We start from the raw sequence: 22295 nt of genomic DNA on the forward strand, positions 1-22295 counted from the left end.
AAAAAGCATGAAGCCAGGATCAAAAATTTGAGAGCATTTCACCAAATTTGTGAATGAAAAAGGTGAAATTAGAGGTAAGAGCAATTATTGTGGAAATAATCTTGCATGTGATCTAAAAGCTAATAGAACCACTGCACTTAACAACCATATGAATTCTTATAAATTGAAGCCTCCTCCCGAAGAACTTACACAATCTCATTTGAACTCTAATGTAGAAGATGACAAAATAGGTCTTGCAAATTAAAAGTTTGATCAAGATGCTATTAGAAAAGCCTTGTCATGCATGATAATTACTGATGAATTACCTTTCAAGTGTGTCAATGGGAGTGGGGTTAGGCAATTTATGTCTATTACTTAACCTAAATTTAAAATTCCATCAAGATGGACTATTGCTCGTGATTGTTTTTGGATTTATATTGAGAAAAAATTTAAATTTAAAGAATATTTGTTACACAAAAGGCAAAAGGTCTGCCTCACCACCGACACTTAGACTTCCATCCAAAGAATTAATTACATGTACATTACTGCTCATTTCATAGATGATGCATAGACACTGAGAAAGAGGATTTTGAATTTCATTCTAATTTCTAGTCATAAAGGAAAAGATATTGGAATGGAAATGGACAAATGTCTACTTGAATAGGGAATTGAAAGGGTGCTCACAATTATGGTTGACAATGCCGGTTTTAATGATGTCATGGTTCAATATTTAGAAGGAAAAATAATGAATTGAAAGGAAGCCAGTGCATAGCACACAAGAGGATTGTCATGAAGATGATAACCCTGCTGTAAAAGTCAAAAAATTGCTTGATATTGAGAAACAAGAGTTCCTAAATGAGCATCTTGGTGGAAGAACTAGCAAAATTGAGGTTGATAGATATTTGAATGAAGAAATTGAGGTTAATAAAGATGATTTTGATATTTTAGGTTGGTGGAAGCTAAATGGTCCTAGATATTCTATTCTTTCTCTACTGGCTAGAGATGTTTTGGATATCCCAATTTCCACAGTTGCATCAAAGTCTACATTTAGCACTAGAGGACAAGTTCTAGATTCATTTAGGAACTCTTTAACTTCTAAAGCTGTGTAATCTCTAATTTGTGCCTAAGATTGGCTTAGACGCTCAATTCAAGATGTTGTAGAAGAAGGGAATGATGATATTCAAAAGATAGAACTTAGTAATATTTTACTTTTACTTCATAACATTATAAGAATAATATAATGCTTGATTTATTGTGATATATGAAGTCTAATTTTTTTGTGTAGATTTGCAAAAAATTGTATTAGAAGCAACTATTGATATATTGTAGATGCAATAGGGAAAAATACTTTAGTAAAGAAATCTTGTGCTTAATTTGTTTTTCTAGCTCTAAAGTTGTATACTCTCTAATTTTTTATTTTATTTTCTTGTTTAATTGTAGTTCTTGATGACTTAGTGTTTGTGGCAAGTTACATGTAAGGAGATTGGGCACAAGGCTTGGCTGGAATTTGTTGTAATTTTAAATTTCACATGTTATGTTGTTGGTACTTGGTTGGTTTGTTTCGATTTTAATTATGTTTAGATTTTTATTTGTATTTTTGTATGCTCTTATGGATTAATGCTCGAAAGAGGTTGATTATTATTTATTCTATTATTATGTATATATGTTTAAAATATGATATGTAATTAACATACATGAAATCAGGAATGGAGGACCTGGAATTTGTGAGATGCAATCATAGAAGTGGCATTTCAAAATGGAGACAAATATTTTAATGGGCCCAGCTTGGTTGGGCCATAATAGTCATTATTGTTAGGCCTCAATACTCATACTATTAAAAGGGCATAATAACCGAATAATTCCATTAACCCAACTAAATTTATTTTGATTATTTCGGTTCGATTAGTGCACTATGTTCAATTTTCGGTTTGGTGTCGTAAATATGCTATATTTGGTTATTTAGTTATTTTGGTTATTTGCATTAACCCAAATGAATAACCAAATACTCACCCCTAAACGAGAGGGTGTGATAGTCATCCCAAGTTTGTCTCTGAAGTATTGAAATTTACCTTCTAAAAATGCTTTAGTCAGACAATCTGAGATCTAATTCACAGGAGGAATATATTACATCAATCATACCAGATGATACTAAGTCTCGAATAAAGTGCACATCAATTTCAATATGCTTGCTATGAGCATGTTGTACAAGATTTGCTACCAATGCTCTAGCACTCAAATTATCACACCATAATAAAGATGGTTTCCTAACAAAAAGACCAAGTTCAGATAGTAAAGAATTAATCCACTTGACCTCAACTGAACCATCAACTAAGGCTCTACATTTAGATTCATTACTTGATCTTGAAATGACATGTTTTTTGCGAGAGGACCAAGAAATAAGAGTATTGTCTAGATAAACACACATGCCAGTCATAGATTTCCTATCCTCAATATCTATAACCCAATCGGCATCAGTATAAGCATGTAGCTGAAGATACTTGAGGGGTTTTATATGCAACCCAAAATTATATGTGCCCTTGAGGTAACGAAAGATTCGTTTAACACCTTAAAAGTGACTTGTTCTAGGTTGAGAGAGATACTGACTAAGCTTGTTAATAGCATAGGCAATGTCAGGATGAGTAGTAATGAGTAGTAATAAGGTACTGTAGGGATCCTATGGCCTGTCAGAACATAGTAGGATCAATCAAGAGCTCTCCATCTTCAGATGAAATTGGTCTTCCAGTTACCATTAGAGTTGACACAAAGCACAACACATTAAACTTTTTCAGCATATTTAGAATATATTTGGCTTGACTTAGATAAATTCCTTGTGGATTGCGATAGACATCTAAACCCAGAAAGTAGTATAATGGACCTAAGTCCTTAAGAGAGAATAAAGTATTCATTTTTTGCACCAAATTTGTAACATACTTACAATTACACCCAATAACCAGTATATCGTCCACATAAATTAAGACAAAGATAGTCAGACGATGTGTTCTAAGCATAAAGATAGAAATATCAATCTTAGCATTTTTAAAGCCCCACTATAGTAAAGTAAGTCTTAAATGATCAAACCAAGCTCTAGGAGCCTGTTTTAAGCCATAAATAGCTTTAATTAACTTATAGACATCATTGGGGTGCTGTAGATCCACAAAACCTTTTGGTTACTTCATATAAACCACTTCTTGCAGGTGTCCATTTAGTAAGGCCTTGTTTACATCAAGTTGTCGAATAGCCCAATTGAAAGTTACTGCAATGGTCAGCACCAGACGAATTGTTATAGGCTTTACAACAAGACTAAATATCTCACTATAGTTAATTCCTAGAGTTTGTTGAAAGCCTTTGGCCACTAATTGGGCTTTAGGCTTCAGAAAAGAACCATCAACCTTAAATTTTGATTGAAGACCCATTTACAATCAACAGTCTTTTGATTATGATATGGCACCAACACCCATGTTTTATTGCATAGCAATGCTTTAAATTTATACTCCATTGCACGACGCCATAGAGAAAAAGCTAGAGCTTCTTTGACAAATTGGGGTTCTGAAAATTTTGCTAATGAAACTAAATCTTCAGCTTTCAAAAGTCCAACATAATGATGTTTGGGCTTTGTAATCCCAACCTTGGCCCGTGTGGCCATTGGAAGTGTATTTGGTGGGTTTGTTAGATCATCATTTACTTCTGGTGACATTGGACAAATGAGCCCTGGAGATATTGAGTGAATAGGCCTTATTACTGATGAACAATCTAAAAGCTCCTCATTTATACTTTTATGTCCATGACTTGATAACTCAGAAGATGAATTTTGGCCCCCTGAATATTCCTATCTTAATGAAATAAAATCATTAGTCAAAGATAATCACCTTCTTATGCACCCCCTAATGCTTGAATGATAAAGGGTACTACAGTGTTTGAACATGGAAGAGTAGCGTGTCGCTGTAGAAATCTTAATGCAAAAAGAAATACAAAAGTATCAAATATAACATGACAAGAAATAAAAATTTTCCCTGATGCATTGAGACGCTTATAGCCCTTTTATTGAGATACAACACCAAGATAGACACATTTTTTACTATGAAACTGGAATTTATGTGCATTGTATGGCTTTAAGCATGGATAACATGCACACCCAAAAGGTTTCATATCCTTGAAATCAGTCTCTATCTTAAGCAACTAAGACAGAGGTGTGCCTCCTTAGAGCACTGGCATTGGGAGACGATTAATCAAGTACATGGCCATCTAAAAAGCATCAACCTAATACATTAGAGGAATATGATCTTGAGCTAATAATGTTAAACTAGTTTCAATAATATGTCTGTGCTTTCTCTTGGCTCTTCCATTCTGAGTTGAAGTATAGGGACAAGTAAACCACAATATGATGCCAACTTCTTGTGCCAACGAAATAAAGGATTTGTACTATGTCATATTATCACACTGCGTTGCTTTAATCTTGGTATCAAATTGATTTTCAAATAGGTGTTTGAAGTGTTCAAAGGCACTATAGCATCTCTTTTATGTTTTAGAGGATATAGCCAAGTATAACAGCTAAAGTCATCCAAAAAGTGAATATAAAATTGGTGACCTCCCACTAACTGAACCAGAGATGGACCCCATAAATTAGTATGAATTAATTCAAGAGAAGCAGGAGCATGTGAAGTAGAAGTAGGAAAGACAAGCCTCACAAACAAAATTTTCATTAATATAAAATTTCTGATTACATTTATTCAAAACTTGTTTCAAAACTTTGATGCTAGGATGACCTAAAGCTTGATGCCACTTCAAAATTCCAAATAATTTGACTCTGAAACATACTTAGCAACATGAACTTGAGGCTGCAAATTTAATCTGCTATCCACCAAGGGGTACATCCCTTCCTTTGGTGTCCCTTACATTAGGAGTCTTCCTGTCCCCATATCCTTCACAAGACATCCACGATTAGTAAATTCAACATCAACAAGGTTATCTTGAATTAGTCTATGTACACTTATTAAATTTTTAGTAGCAAAAGGCACATAAAGTACATATTTAAGCAATAATTTTGATTGACTACAAGGGATAGAAGCAGAACCAATACCCAATATCCAACTCTGTTCACCAATGCAAGTTGTAAGATGAGACTTACTAATAGGAGTAACCTGATCTAGATTCTCAGAATGTGGTGTGACATGATAATTTGCTCCATTGTCTATGTACCAGCTAGGATCTAAGGCTATATATAGACTAGCATAATGGGCCTAAGGTGAATAAGAAAAATTATTAGATGCACAATGATAATCATTCAAATATGAAGAACCACGATCTTGAAGAGAGTAACGGGTTGCCACGGCATGTCCAAGTCATTAACAATAGTGACAAAAAGGGTGGCCACCATTTCCATTATGACGGTCTCATATTCGACCACCTCTCAAGCCTCGAAGGCCTCACTAATTTCGAAGACCATTACCAGGGTCAGAACGATGGCCCGAGTTAGAGCGATAAGAGTCATCGTCTCGTTGCGCTATATTTGTAAAGGTTGAATGCTGAGATTTGAGAATTGATTCAATTGAGTGAGTCAACTTTCAAGTACTAGAAGAGCTGATTAGGCCTCTGCCCATATAAGATCGGGTTTATCCACAAGCTTAACCACGATGGCATTATAATCACCATTAAGGCCATTAAGAGTATGAAGAATTAAATCATCGGTGGCCACAAGAGAGCCAGCAAGAGCAAGTTCACTGGCAATATCCTTCTTCTTAGCAAGGTAATCTTCTATCTTCAACGTATTCTTTCTCATATTATGAAGCTCACTTTTTACCACCGTGACCTGAGCCTTAGTAGAAGCACAAGTCAGTGCATGAGCACTATTCCAAAGATCTTGAGCAGTATGACAATAAAGTAGTTAAGCCCTAACTTCTTGGGTCATCATGTTACGAAGCCAGCCAACTAAGATACAATCCGCCGAGAACCAAGTATCATAAGCGAGGTTAGGCTTTGTTCCTACATCTTCAAAAAGAAGCCATGGAGGAGTAGCGGTGGTGCCATTGATATGCCCTCAAGTCGATTCCCTTCAATCAAGGGGAGAATGATGGACTCCCAAACCAAATAATTAGTGCAATCCAGCTTGATTGCAGCTGTTTGGCTAGAGGAACAAAAAAGCGAATAGGTCTTGGAGGAGCTAGAATCATCAGTCGATATGGAAGACATGGTGGCAGCTATACATAGTGGTTTTAGGTCTCTAGCTTTGATGCTAAGATGGAAAAGACAAATTTGTGAATAAAATATTGTGAACCCGTGAAAATGACAGTGCTCATCTATTTCATTTATGCATGAGATAATACAACATTCTAGAATAATGTAATAATTACAATAATGATAATTCCTTATTATAATCCACGATAATGATAATTGATATAATTCCTTATCTCTACCAATCCTTGCATAATAAATTTTCCTAATTTTCCTAGAGTTAAAAAAAGAAGACTCATATGCCAAATTTAGAATATGGTCTTTATGCATTACATAATCCAAAGACTCAACAAAAGAAAAAGCACAAAGTATAGGATATTTTCGTGCCCAACCCTATAGCTAAGAATAAAATAGGGTAAAAACATGGCTATTACAAATCAGTTTAGAGAGATTCAAGACAAACTCACGTTAATCTATCAAATATGTCAGAAAGATGTTGATATTACGCAGGAAAATGTAGAGAAAAATGTCGGCCAAGATATAAATAAGGATTGTTCTAAAATTGGAAATGTCTGACATGTATAAAGCCCAAAAGGCAATTCTTCTTCTCATGATGAAAAGATTTTCAAGAGAACCCTACTTTTGTTCACACTTTATAAGAGGAGGAGGAGGAGGAAGAAGAAGAAAAACACTATTTACCATTTTAGTAACAACATATTATGGTATCCTAAAAAAAATTGAAGCAAGATCTGTAACATCCTGGATTTTAGGCCTAAGAATGCAAAGAATAGCCTAAAATGGGCAAGCTATTGAGTCCCTACAAGTTGAAGTTCCGAAAATGTAAAAAGAAGGTTAAAGGGTTTTCAAGGACTAAATTGCAAATTGAGAAAGTTTTAGGAACTAAATTGTAGATAAAGTTAGAGATTATAGTGAAATCTCAAAACCTAGAAATGATAAATGGAGATGAATATAGGCCAAAGATTATGTTAAAAGCCTTGATGAGGTGAATTACTGGGTTAAGTCGTATCAGGGGCAAAATCATAATTTTGTAAAATTTCAAATCGAAAAGGACAGATATGAAAATTATACCCAAAAATTCTAGAAAATTTTCAGAAAAATGGGAAATAGCATGTTAAGGCCTCAGAGTGAAGAAAAATTATGAAAATTTCCTTGAATTGACTTTAAATAAATTTTAAAAATTATGGCTTATTGTGAAGTATAAAGCTAGCTTTAACTGTTTGAGCTATAAAAAGGCCTCAAAAAATTAGAAAAAATAGGGGTTTAGGAGTTAAGGGCTATAAAAAAATTATAAAATTAGTGTCATCTCCATAAGGCCAGCAGAATAGCTTTAAAAACATCTAAGGCTCAGTTATTCCATTTAGAGGCATTTTACGAGAAATTCAAAGAGAAATATCTATGGGTTGAGTTATGGTATGAGAAAATTCATAGATTTTCTCTAGAATTAAAAAAATTTTATGGTATGGACAGATGAATTTTCAGAGCCTTGGATTGAATAAAATGCTCTAGTCAAATATTAACTAATTTTGTCCCCTAAATAAGAGATAAAATCAAAGAAAATATCTAAAGTTCATTAATGAAAGTACTGAGTCAGCATGCTAAGTCACCAAAATGCATTATGAAGCTATTGAGTCATCTAATGAGTTACTAAGAGATATTTATAGACAACAGAGAAAGCAAAACACAGTACGGGTAAGTTTTGGACAATGCTCTGTCTACCCATATGATGAAATCTGTACTACGTGACTCTATGAGGCTAAGTAGCTAATCAATAGAGCTTATTACTTTCCCCTGTGCTCCTCCATATTGGCACCAAAAGGGAAGCTCTCCCATTGGTTAGAAATTCTAGGAAAGCATGTGGGAAAAGAAAAGGGATTGGTAAGAGGCAAATGAGACCGATACTTAGAAGCTTATTGGAGAAGCTTTCCAATTCTCCTTTTTTCTCCTCTGTCACGTCATATATATGACTTATGATTGGAGAAAATGTTGCAAGAAGACACTTGACAAGTCGATCATAACATGTGGCAAAATTATGAGCTTGATGCCTTAATCAAGAAACACTTGGCATACTTGATGTAAGCGTGATGATGTAAGGCAAGGTGATGTCATGAGACACTTGCCAATCTTGATTATATATGGTAAGATCATAAGGAAGGAGGTTTAATCATGTGACACATGTCATAGTAAGGGTGAATTAGTTTAACTATGGTAAATAGTAATTATGGTATTATAAATACCCCTCCCCTCCCATTTATGCAAGGATTTTCTGCCAAGACAAGAGTCAGTAGCACAAAATTTCTCAAGGGAAAAGGAAGAAGAAGAAGCTCGTGAAGTTCCCAAGATCAAGTAAGATCATGGTTTTTTATGTACATTCATTTGCCTTATGTCTTGTTGAGTTTGGTTATGGTTTTAACAATTTTTGGAAGCTTGAAACCCTTAGTAAAGGGGCTGCACAAAATTAATACGTTAAGGAGAAGATGAAATTAATATTAGGATAAGGTTTAAAGGCTTGAAAGGAATAAAAATCAAGTGGTTTTATGTTAAAATTAGTTGAATTTCATGATTGTGTTATTTAAGGAGACTGTTCGGTCAAGGCTTGTTCTTAGTGTTAGGGTTGGATTTTGGTGATTTTGATGCTTCGAATGAGTTTAGAATGAAAACTTTTGTAGTGTTATGTGGAGAAAATATGTTTGGAAGCATTAAAATTAAAAATAAAAATTTTGGATCCTAAGACCTTATGATTCAACCAACTCAAGAAATAGGGGAAGGAGTTGGATTTTGATAAATCCAAGCTCCAAGACAAGGGCCATGAGACACCAAGGAAGAGAAATGGTAAGATTGATCAAGCAATCTTGATAATTAGCAAGCAAAGAAGCAAGAAGAAAGTTTAAAGATAAAAGGTAGTGAACTTACCCTAATGCATTCTTAGTATGTATGCTTGTGTGTTAAAGCTGATTGACGATGAATGAAAGCAGGATTCATAAAATGTTGCTCTATTTCTTGTTTAATTCATGGTCATGTGTGTTTGAAATATTGAGCATATGAATATGATATTTAAAGTATGAAAGTATATGATACCAAGCATGTTATATACTTGCATTTATCGTATATGCATAAAAGGTAATATTTGCTATTGAGATTCTCCTGAATCTCACCCTCCCTTAACCAACTCTAATAGGTGATAATGAGCAAGCAAGAGGATGCATGAAGTAGAAGTAAGAAAAAGAGGAAAAGAATTGAGGAAATGTATTATATTACATTATGTAATTTGTATACCAATGTATGATATGAACATACCTCTCAATATTATGTGATGTTAAATGATGATGATAGCATGTAAGATTGAACATAATAATGCGTGAGAATGAATTATGCTTCAAATAGAATTTTAAACCACCTCAATATAATTTTTCTATAATTAGTTGTGAATTTTTAAAGTTGGACCAAAAATTTAGAATTTACCAGTAAATAGTAACTTGAGAATTAATTTTGAAGTTTTCAATCTACAAGTTTGTTTCACGAATTGCTTGAACCCTAACACTTCCGAACACGTACTCAAAAGGATTTAAAGAAAGATGTTTCAAGATCACCATACTAGAATAACATACAGGGATGGAAGTACCAGGTATAGCACTAGACAAGCAAGCAAAGCTGCGAAAAAGGAGAAGAGGAAGGCATTTGAGGTTTGGAGAAGGGAGAGAGAAAGGGACGTGTGGGTAAGTAGAAGTAGAGACTAGCCAGTAGTGAGAGAAAGTGTGTGTGTGAGAGAGCCAAAAAAAAAAAAAAAGAAGGTTGTCGTCGCCATTGTTTTTCAAAAAGCGTTTTTTCTTGGTCATGATTTGACTTGAGAAGCTGACCTATCTATGGTTCATTGGTTTTGATTGTGATCTGCTCCGTCCCTGTAAGCTTTGAGCATTCCCCATCCCCCACCCCCGTGCCCACAACAAAAATTGATCTCCAAGTTTTATCTAGTTTTTAACTAAGTGGCAAACATTTTTTTATTGAAAAAATTAATTTTTTTAATTCTTATAGTTTTGAATCAAATCGTTTTTTTCATTTTTAATTCAGTGCAACTTAGTTTGATTTAGTTATAACTCAATTGCTAAATTTTAACTTATTTTAACTTAAGTTAAATAGTTTTTAACAAAATTTAGTCTCCATGTTTCATTAAAAAAGTACAATTTTATTTTTTAAAATGAAAGTTTTAATTTTTAAATAGTTAAAGTATAAGGACAAAATTATACCAAATCAAAATTCAGGAATCAAGTTAAAATCAAATTAAAATTATAATGATTAAATTGTGTTAAGTTAAGTTTTAAGACAACAGTTATACTTGAGTTAAACTCATAAAGACTAAAATATTTTTTTTTTCTTATCTTTTTATGAATCACATATAGAAACCTAATTAAAATTTAGGCGGAACTATGAAGTCTAAATTTTTATTTAGGTAAAACTATAAAGACGGGATAAAAAAATTACAAAAATCTGAATAAAAATTAGATAAAATCATTGGGCCTTGTAGATTAATTTTTCCAAAATACATTCCTCTCTTTTTCCAGACAAGTGTGCTGCTAGCTAGTGTGGTTATCCTTCGTGTTCAAGGTATCCAACGGGGTTCTTTTTAATATTCTTGAAAAAATGAAAAGCTTTTTTTTTTTTTGCCAACAAAAATAAAAAGCTATTTGAACGTAAAGATTTTTCCTTTTGGGCCAATGAAGATTATGAGTAAGTAGGTTTGGATGTGGTCTTAGGAGAATAACAAAATAAAATGGAATACTAAATAAAATATGAAAAATTAATGGCAAGGGGGGGATTCTTTTTTCTAAATAAAACTAAATTATGGCAGTGGGGGCCCTTCGTGCTTAAGGTATAGTCATTAGAAAGACATGGAAAGCAATTTGGAGGTCATGAATATGAAGGCTTGCGCGTTCATTCTGTGCTCCTGCTATGAAATGGGACTATCAAAATTCAATTCGGATGGTTATTTTAAATCTGTAAGTTTCAAATGATAAAACAATTAAACATAACTTTTTGGTTTTTTATTTTGAATTTTTTTTTAAACAAAAAAAAAAACACTTGTTTGATTATTTATTTTTAATTGGTTGTTTTAAAATACAGTAATATAATTCGTGCTCAACGTACAGTCATTAGAAAGACATGAAAAACAATTGGTTGTAGCTATAGCAACATTTGACATATAATAATAAAAATATAAATAATGAAGTAAAACTAATCACGTTTGACAAAATATTCATAAAAACATTATGCGAAAGACAGTCTATAACAAACATTATTTATAATCTAAAAATTTAATTATGAATTTGTACATAATAATGATCTAATTATAATAAAAAAATATAAAATATAAAAACAAGGTACTTTTCCTGTCCTAAATGTACGAGTATTCAAGAAGTAACATTAATCCTAAATATAAGATTTTAATCTATTTGTCTTCTCATATCTATCATTTTCTCTCAAATTAATTAACTTATAAGATTATCTAACATTTAAAGAAGCTTAAAAATATTTTTTAAGGGATCAGATACGCTGTAACATCAGAGACAAACTTCACCATAAGGAGACTGATAAATGTGTAAGATTATATTTTATATACAAGGCAAGATCATATAAGCAGGATCAACCTTTGTCCCTTTTTTTTTCCCCCTTCTAAAACCAAAAAAAGAAGGGGACTAAACCAAATATAAATTACGTTACTCAAACGTAAGGATCAATATTCCAGAATGTCATGTTGCATAACGTTCCCAACATATTCAAAAGCCACATCAATGAAATAATTTACAATTTCACCTAGAAAGACTCTGTATAGCAATAATATCAGCAACCATATTTGATTTTCCAAAAGTATACGGTATTTGAACAAAACAGTCACATCTCATCAATTCCCGGCCCAGCCCGACCAAGCACACCTTTCGCAGAGGCTAACTCACAACTTGACATTGAAGAGATTATATAAACCTTTTTGAATGATCGCATATTTTAGTGAGCAAAAATTTTCTCTGGACATAAAACTTGCCAGGGTTAATTTCACGGCTTTTTCTTTTTGCATAGGTTTCGTAATCTAGAAATGGTTAAATCTCCGCCTCCATAGCCATCAAATACAGCATTTGCCGAAGGGAACTCAGCTCTAGATGTCAAACTGCAGCAAACAACTAACACTAAGCTAGAAGTACAATGCGGCCTCAGAAAATATAATAAAAAGTTGTAAACTAAATTATCCATGTACTGCAGAAGATATAAGGAAAGAACTTTAATTTAATTATCTTCATGATTTTCTGTCTTTTTTCCCATGTTATCCATGTTCGAGTGATTGGGATATACTACAATGACCTAATTTGAAAAAAGGAAAGAAGTTTACAACGGATCTACTTCTCTTTCGATTCACTTCATATCTTTTCTTTATCTCCGTCTAAAATAGACACCATATATTTATTTGCTAAATGATTAAGAATCAGGATCCTGTTCAAGTCATCTCAAGCGTGAGTATGAGCAGTGGTACCGTGGATCCCAGCCAAGAAATATAAGAAAAATAATAGTTATGGACTCAATAATATAGATGGAAGTTAAAAGAATTTATAGTCAGAGTTCTTCTCAACAAACATAGAAATAACTTGCCACTTGGGCTAGTTTAGGCAGCAATAAGGGGCGGAGTGGGGTGGAGGCGTAAATAATGGTAAACCTTCCTGATGTAACCAAAAAAAAAAAAAATTAGTTACCACTCTAGCCGTCTAAATTTTTTCAACCTAACAAACAGTCTATAGTTACAACTTACAACTTGGCCTTTCAGAAATTACAAGAGGATTTCATCAAAAGGTAATAACAAATTTAAAAGGTTTCTGTAACACTGAAAAAATCATAGGATAACTTGAAAAGAATGAGTGGTAACTTTCAAAACTATTTGTAATCACTTACATCTATATTTTATAATATTAGAGAAGAATTTTGACTTTTCTTCCCTTTTGGTAATAGGAGAAAATTTGAATTTTAATTTCTTTAACAGTCATTAATATAAGCTATAGATTTTCAAATGTTATTTTTTTTCCTAAACTATATTTTTTTTGGGGGGGGGGGGGTTGTGTGTGCGCGCGCATGCATATCAATGTGTCCATAAAATGTCGGATGTGTACTCTTTAGCGTCAATATTGAGTAGAGTAGTCTGCTATTCAGGAACTGTAAGTAAACTGAAACTTGCATATCGCAAAATCACGTTCTATTTTCCAAGAAGAATGCACTCACCTGCTCCGTAAAACAACGCATGGCATGGCTACCACTCCAGCTCCATCAACTCCAGACTTGCTTCCAGCAATAAGGACACAATTGCATACAGGTAACCCTGCATATTCTGCTCCAGCACGTATTGCAGCTACAGTCTTTTCTAGACTGCGCAGATGATCATCAAATCAAATTATAGTTCATCCAATTTATCCAAAGTATACTTGTTAAAAGAATAAGTGAGGCCAATACTATCATCTGGGGCCAAAATCATGTTGGCAAAACGGCATTCAACCAAGATGAGAGACGTCAAATGCTACAATCAATTGCACTAGAGTATCTAAGTATTTAATTGATGACTGAAGGAAAGGAGAGCTCTCAGGTTGCACCAACCGAGACAAAGCTGTTTTAGGCATGAAGAGTAACAGTAATACGATTATGAAGATGAGAATAGCCAAGAAAAACATATTCCATCACTTTGGCATAAAATTTATCCCGTCATATATTCTTCAAAGAACCTCATTCAATTATCTTCCTTGCGGAAAATTTTACTTGCCATAAGCGATTCTCAGTTCTTTGTGCAGAATGCTAATCATCTTGCCGTGTAGTTTCATATCAGCGCAAGTTCTTTTGATCGGTCCATCATGGTGTTTCTTATTGCATGAGCATATATCTCGCTCGCTAGGCCTTTTTAGTGGTAATGTGTTATATAAGGATAGGTTTTTTTTTTTTGGGGGGGGGGGGGGGATTGCCGACCTCAGTGTCCCCTCAAATGTTGTCGTCCCGTAGCTTTGAAGGATGTTACCAATACTATCATATCACATTAAGCCAAAAAAAGGGGGGATTCAGGACGCCAATAAAACATGAGGTGGCAGTGAATAAGTTGATTAAGAAATAAGAGGGAATGAAGTATCTGATGTTGCAATTACATACAACTGAAAAAGATATACATCAACACGTGTGAACCAGATCGTTACTGTTTACTTTGGGTGAATTATAAATGCTCTATTAACCTATAAGACTTTACTAAATCCTTAATAACTCCAAAGGTAGTGCTATAAGTAACCATTTTCTCTCCCTGCGTGACTTTCCTATATGCCGAGAACCCTTAACTTCAAACCAATAAGACCAAGTTCAACCGTGCTTTTTTAAAAATGATGTATTACTTCTTTTCCTAATTATAAGACCTTATTTATAGACTACAAACGAAATGCTGAGCCATGTAATCTTTTTCTATCTTAACATATGAATCCTTGACATCATGCACATACAGAATGAAAGACATTAGAGGGTGATATTTGATTTTGTTTGAAAAATTACACATAGAGAGAGGGAGGGAGAGAGAGGGAGCGTGTGTAAATAATATTTAAAAAAAAAAAAAAAACTCGCTTACAGAAAATGAACTAACCTTTCAGATAAGGTGGTGTCAATCTCAACACTCAACTTTAGCAAGGATGCAACCTCCTTTGCGATCCTTTGTTTCTCTGCTGAAACTGGCCAAAAAGATACAAAAACTAAGTCCCAGACCAGCCAGCCTTCCACAACCCCAAAAAAAGGGCATGCATCAAAGGACACGTACATCATTACCAAGTCAAAAAGTATGTACCTGCTCTTTTGCTTCCTTGACAAGTTGGTCATCCGAACCAGAAGAAAGTACATTCCCAGAAATAAGTTGGCCATACATGCTTTGCGCAACCTCCTTATCACCAACAATCATTACCTTTGAGCTTCGATCACCAAGCTTTTCTGTAATTGCCCTATCAGTATTAATTCAAAAGATAAAATAAAGCAAAAATTAGGGCACTCATCATTCTGAAAAAGTAGAGCAAAGAAAATGGAAGGTGGGGCTAAACTAGCACATAAGAAGGATCAAATCAAACTAACAAAATCAGAGAGCTATCTATTAACTCAGCAAAAGATAATTTGTTCCTCCCAGTAGAAATCGGGTCAGCTGATACCACTAAGCATTGGTCAATAGAAAAAGTAAAACCACTTAGCACCTGTCAGCTTCGCTCCTCGATTTGCCTTGTACCAAGAGTTCACTGGACGTTAGAGCGATTAAATTATTAAATTAAACAAGACTTTCTAGGCTTGGCAAGGAAAAAGGCATACTTCTTATTAGTTGTAACCTTGTATTGAACACAAGCTCTTCTTTTCTGACTAAAACAATTTAATATCGTTTTATGGGTATAATATTTACCTATAATATCTTTTTGATAAAAACAATCGAATGCCCTAAAATTTAAATAAAATAAATATTTTTAAAAAATTCTTTATTATATTTTATTCATAATAACTTTTAATTAATATTCTATATATCTGACCAATATTACTTATCATAATTTTTTATTTCAACAAATTTTATAACATTATGAAGTAAATGTTTAAAATTATATTTTAAAAATATTAATAATTATACATTTTACTACCCCCCCCCAAAAAAAACTTTTTTTTTTTTTTTTGGCTCCGTCCCTGTCAGCGTACATAATTCTATTCAAGTATCATGATCACAGTATATATTTGAAACTAACTAAAGTACCTGACAATATCATTACCACTTTTTCTGTATGCAGTTATCACTACCACTGGAATTCCCTCATTATATGCATCGTCAATAAACCTGTCATTGGGGGAGATATTTACTTTGTTCATGCTTTTCAGTCAAGGAAAAATCTACAAAGAATAAGAAAAATAATTATAATTGGTAACTATTATTCACTAGCTTGGACCGAACAAAGGTTTTACCATCAGAGGGAACATTTTCTTGAAAATAAAATTAGTAATGGTTCCCACCCTTCTGCTTTAAAATTAAAAGAGACACTAACAACTAGATTTAGAAGAAAAATGTCAGACGAATCAATCTTGGTTCTTATACCAAATTTTAATAAAGGTAGTTGGGTACAAGGAAATCAAAAGTTTCACTTCCTAAATAAAATATCCAGGAAACAATATAAGAAATTGAAGCATGATAAATGTTGAGGAAAAAGCATTGAACATGGACACTAGAACTTCCAAAAATTGAAATCGTTCAGGATAAAAAATGAATAGTTTATCATATGATCAATGACACACTCTAAATCTCACAAAGAAAATGACGAGTAAACTTGAGAATGACGCTTCTAGGAATATGGCTCTACTATATTAGTACCTGGTAAATTCTATTGCGAAATATGTAGTATAGTCACCAGCCCTAAGAGAACATTATAGACCAACCCAATCCTCATTTTCATGGCTAGAACAAACTTCTCAACTAAGATACCCCTATTAACTTCTAAACTGGGAAACTTAAAATTTCCAGGAATATCCCATCAACACCCCAAAATGTTGAATACATTGAATCAGCCAGACGACTAATCAAGATAACCATAATGTAAGAACAATTGCTTTGGTATGATGACCAAATTGACAATTAAGTTCAATAGGATTTCTCTCGCATCCCCCTGAGAAATACAGCATATACGACTTGCATATTCATATTTAATCAGTGCAAGATAACTCACTGGTTAACCCCTGGTCGTAAAGGTAGACTCTTTGACATCACAAACTCTTCCAATGCTTTCTCCTGCCAATAATCAATAGGAGTTAGTAGGTTTCTCTCTTTAACACCTCTTAAAAAATAACTTGAAACATCTTTTCTCCTTTGCAGGATGATATTTAGCTTACATGCCTAAATGATCTATTCCTAGGAAGAACCTTAATATTGAGAAAGAAAACACACCATTATTTTTCTTTCTTGGGCCTTAAAATCATGACATTACTGGGTTCACATATGTTGCAGCTATTTTACGAGTTCAAGAAACCAGTCTAAACTTTAGCACTAATGAATCATGCTTTTCTCTCTATTAAAACACACAATTCTTTTTTGAGTTAGTAAAACCGAGAATGAAGTGTTTTAAGAGTCACGTTAGTTTTCTTTTCCTCTTTCTTATGTGCTCCTCCTCTGCCTCGTCAAAAATTTTTCTCACTGATTTCTCAAAACTTTAACTATGTTGACAATAAGTCATAAATATAAGACCCCAAATATGTGGAGAGTAATTCTGCTGCAATTCAAGATTTTGTTCTTCAAGGACATCAGATTGATCAACCCTAAACGCCTTTCTATACAAAATTTTACAATTTATTCCTTAACATTAAAGATGAGACATAATTAGAAAGCTCTTAGATTGACTAAAATTCCTAAATGAAACTATGAAATCTTTTGGAGTAATATTAGCCAAGAAGTGGCGACTATATTTTGAACGCCACCAAAATCCATAGTTAATTTGCTACTCTAGTGAATATCAAATGTGGGAAGCTGGATGGATATTCTGTTTGCAGGTCTGCGTTATTTTGTTCTATTTACACAAGCGAGGAATAAAAGACCCTTCATTATACGAAAAGTAATCGGGAGTGAGGAATAATTTCTGAAGATTGTGTCATCAACAACAGTCTGCTTTATTGAAGAGTATTCATTATACATCATATTCCTCATTCGCCCAGGTATAAATAGCAAGTAAACAATTTCATTCAAAAAGTGTGAGTAAAATACCTTTTTCTGCAAAACACTTTCTACAAACTTTCCCTTCTCACTTGTGGGTAACGAAGTAGGCCATCCAATCTATGCATTAGAGATAATAACAGTTTTACTTGGCTTCAGTAATGTTTGCAATGAAGCACACAACCTGGAGTTAGCAAAAAGCTAACATTCAAAAGAACGTACTCTATTAAAGTACAGCAAGAGCATCTTCTCTTCATCATTGGCACTTCTCCTGGAAAATTATTAAGGAACAATTTACAGCTGAAACAGAAATTCAATTTTTCACTCTAAGCATGACTCAATACAGGTGCATATCTGATAACTATAAGAGCAATGAAAGATATTCACAATGTTGAGTCAAGTTTGACATGATCTGTTCCAATATAAACTACTAATTATCTTCATCATGAAGTTGACTAATTATCTTAAACCATATCACAGCTACAAAATAAACACTACCTATACATGCATAACCGTACCTTACAAGATCTAAGTACACAGGTTCGGTCCAGTTTGCACAATCAAGCCCAAGATTCTGAAATGCTGACGCACCAAGAGAACAATTGTTAGATTTATAAGCATCCAATCTCAAATAGATATGAAGCCAACGACAGTAACCGCCTTGGCAGTACATATATGTGCATTTCATATGATCCTACCTTTATTGAAAGCTTGACGATTGCCCACACGGTAAGCATCCACAAGAACTCTAGAATAAAAAAATGGATACGAATAAAAAAGAAAACATTAACATTACCAGATAAATAAAAACAGAGGCTAATTAACAAAAGATGGAAGCAAACAAACTTTGCACGTAGGTTGAAATCAAAAGGTGAAGAAAAGGCAAGTTACCCATCGACTTCAAGAAGAATGGCAAGTCCTTGAGACGAGTCCTGATAGTGGGGACTGGATGGTGAGCAAGAAGTGGAGAACCTAGTGGAATGCAAAACTTTTACAGGAAAATTGGAATATGGCAGCACAGTGGTGAATGAGTATTGAGGAAGCATTCGAAAATTGCCCGTCGATGCACTGAAGAAGGATCTGTGATCTTTATTGAAAATACGTGGAAGGGATAGTGTGTGAAGGACTGAACAGGAGGCTGTCTCCATGGAAGCTTGTCAAGGCAAAGCAACAGCTGAATTAATAAGAACATGGCTATTACAAATCAGTTTAGACAGATTCCAAGAGAAACATCAATCTATCAACTCTTTAGAAAGATCCTAATATTATGCGGGAAATGTAGAGAAAAATGTCAAACAAGAAATAAATAAAGGTTGTTTAGGAATTAAAAATGTCTAACACAGAGCTAGGCTACTCCTTCCTTCAGGGTTTTGGGTTTCAAAGATGTATAAAAAAGCACAGAAGGCAATTCTTCTCCTCATGATGAAAAGCATTTTCATGAGAACTCCACTTTTGTTCACGCTTTACAAAAAATACAAGAGACGGACATTCAAAAACCATTAAAAAAAAGGAGGAGGAGAAGAAAAACACTATTTACCATTTAGTAAGGACACATTATGGTATCTTAAAATAAAACACTGAAGCAAGATTACCATACCAGAATGACATGCAGTGTGGAAGCAGCAGCTATAGCACAGAGAGAAAGAGGAAGGCATTTGAGGTTGGAGAAGCAAGAGAGAGACGAGTGGGGAAGTGGAAGTAGAGACCAATGAGTAGTGAGAGAGAGAGAGAGGCAAAGAAAGTTGTCGTCCCCATTACTTTTCGAGAAGCGCTTTCTCTGAGTCATCATTTGACTTGAGAAGCTGACCTGTTTGTGGGTCATTGGTTTTGATTGTGATCAAACCCCGTCCCAGTAAGCTTTGAGCATTTTTTCCCCCCTAGAATTGATCTCCAAGTCCTGCAGTTTTATCTAATTTTTAAATAAGTGGCACTTTCTTTTAGTTTTATTTGATTTTTCATTAAGTTTAAATATTTTTTCTTGAAAAAAATTAATTTTTTAATTCTTATAGTTCTGAATCAAATCCTTTTTGAAATTTTAATTCAGCGCAACTTAGTTTTGATTTAGTTTTAACTCAATTTCTAAATTTGAACTCACTTTAACTTTGCATAGTTTTAACCATCTAAAATTTTAGTCTCCAAGTTTCATTGAAAAAAAAAACAATTTTATTTATTAAAATGAAAGTATTAATTTTTAAATAGTTAAACTATAAGAACAGAATTAAATCGAATCAAAGTTTAGTACTCAAGTTACAATCAAATTAAAATTATAACATTAAATTGTGTTGAGTTAAATTTGAAGACACGAGTTATAACCAAGTTAAGCCCATAAAGACTAAAATATTAATTTTTTTTATCTTTTAATGAATCAGCTATAGAAATCCAATCAAAATTTAGGTGGAACTATGAGGTCTAAAAAAAATTTAGGTAAAACTATAAAGACCTGATAAAAAAAAGTCACAAAAATTGAATAAAAAAATAAAACTATAGACCTGTAGATTAATTTTTCCAGTATACATCTCTCTCTCTCTCTCTCTCTCTCTCTCTTTGTCTAGGGATGGAAACAAACTAGACAGGCCAGCTTCACCCTTAACAAGCTAGGCCAGGCTTCACCCTTAACAGGCTATGCCCATGTTGAAACCTCTTGGCCTAAATTATTGACCTGAATAACAAATTTTGCTTACATAAATGCATATGGAGGACCATGTTTTTAGTTAGAGCCTGCTCCTGCATGATTTAATACCCAAAGGGGGGGGGACACACAACACACACACACACACAAAGTAGTGATTAAATGAGGACAAGGGGGGAGAGTGAGTTAGAGTGCAGGTGAGGAAAAAGGAAGGAGCAATGTTGCACGTTATGAATGATCCAAACATTGGCACAGTCAAAAGGGCAAAGGGAAATAGACAAGTCTGTCTGTGTATGAATGAGCATGAAGAAAATGGCCTGTGTATGAATGAGTATGAAGAAAATGGTCCTATTCTATTTTTTTAATGTCTAATTTTATTTCTTACTGATCAGTCCCTTGATTGACTTTTAAAGGCATCCTCCTCCTAGATTGGCCCTTGGAAGAGTTTTGGTACCACTTTATATTTTTCAAGCCTGTGGTCTTAGATAGGTCTTGCGTTCAGCCTAAGCCTTGGCAGCCTAAATTTTTTTGAAATTTTCAAACATAAATTAATCAATCCAAAATTACCATAACTCAATCTAAATATTTAAGTGAAAAATATATAATATTCAAATTACAATAATAAACTGACTTAAAAATGGTTTTTTGAGGAGAACATGTAGTTGAAAAAGCCATAGATTCTAGACAAAACAACTTGTAATACTCAGCTTAAAAAGTCGATCAATGATAAGATAATCCATTGTTCTAATCAGTTTGCAAAAAATTTGAGAAACTTAACAACGTCATTCATAGATTTGAGACTAAGATAAGCAAATCATGCACTTCAATAATACTCCTAGACAACCTATCCAGTTCAGACGAAAACAAATGGCATCCTCTAATGGAAAAATTACATCCGTCAACACTTGAAGAACTAAAGCAATTCAAGTTTCAAACAGTAAAATCTACTATCAGAATGAGAACCATCCTTCAGGGCAAACACAGAACGACAGAGCAGAGAATATTTCTATTAACATATCCTCAAAAGAGAAACACGACAACAAAAAAATAAAACACCAGAAAAGCATTGAGCACCAGCAAATACCAGTAAGAAAAAAAGTCGAACACTGAAAGTCTGAAGGAAGAAAACTTGAATACCTCAAGACTGGAGATGCCGACAAAGTGTGTCAGTTTGTTTGACAAGGAGAGGAGAGGCTTGCTGCTGACGAACTAAACTCACGAATCACAATGGCGAGTGGCGACTGATAAGGAGAGAAGGGGAGATGGCGGTGAGGGCTCTCTGCCAGGGTTCTTGGACTGGGTCAGGGGGTGTTAGATTCGAACAGCGAACGGTGAATGAAGGTCGGAGGATGGAGAATGGAGGTTGGAGACGGAGACTGAAACTTGATTCTTTGAATGGGTGTTAGATTCGAACGGTGAACGGCGACTGCTACTCTGCTAGCTTTACGAATTGGAAGGAAGGGGTTGATTCTTTAAGAAAATGAAAGGAGGCTATCAACCATTTTCATTACTGTTATGCCATGCGGCCGTTTTCGCCAGGAGGTGGAACTGGCTTAGCTATCAATCCGAAGTCCAACCAGATTAGAGCACGGGTTCATGTTTTCAGCCTTTCAACCTGTAGTCAGTCTGGTCTGACCAGGGGGTAACCCGGGACAGATCGGGTCAGACCAGACTAGGGCGAGTTGAACCGGGTCGAGAAACTCCTGTAGATGAAAACTGGACCAAAAATTATATTTTAAAAAATGATTACCAAAAAGAAAGGAGTCAGTTTGGGCGTAGAAGCAACCTTTCACC

The 22295-nt window shown here is 34.1% G+C and overlaps 1 pseudogene; it reads right to left on the bottom strand.

The window, feature by feature from the left end:
* Nucleotides 1–11852: 11852 nt before the first annotated feature.
* LOC114717466 (uncharacterized) lies at nt 11853–22033 on the bottom strand (annotated as a pseudogene).
* Between the last annotated feature and the right edge of the window lie 262 nt (nt 22034–22295).

Source organism: Neltuma alba, unplaced genomic scaffold (genome assembly GCF_004799145.2).
Source record: "Neltuma alba isolate B1F8T4 unplaced genomic scaffold, ASM479914v2 tig00002134_pilon, whole genome shotgun sequence".
Classification (NCBI taxonomy): domain Eukaryota; kingdom Viridiplantae; phylum Streptophyta; class Magnoliopsida; order Fabales; family Fabaceae; genus Neltuma; species Neltuma alba.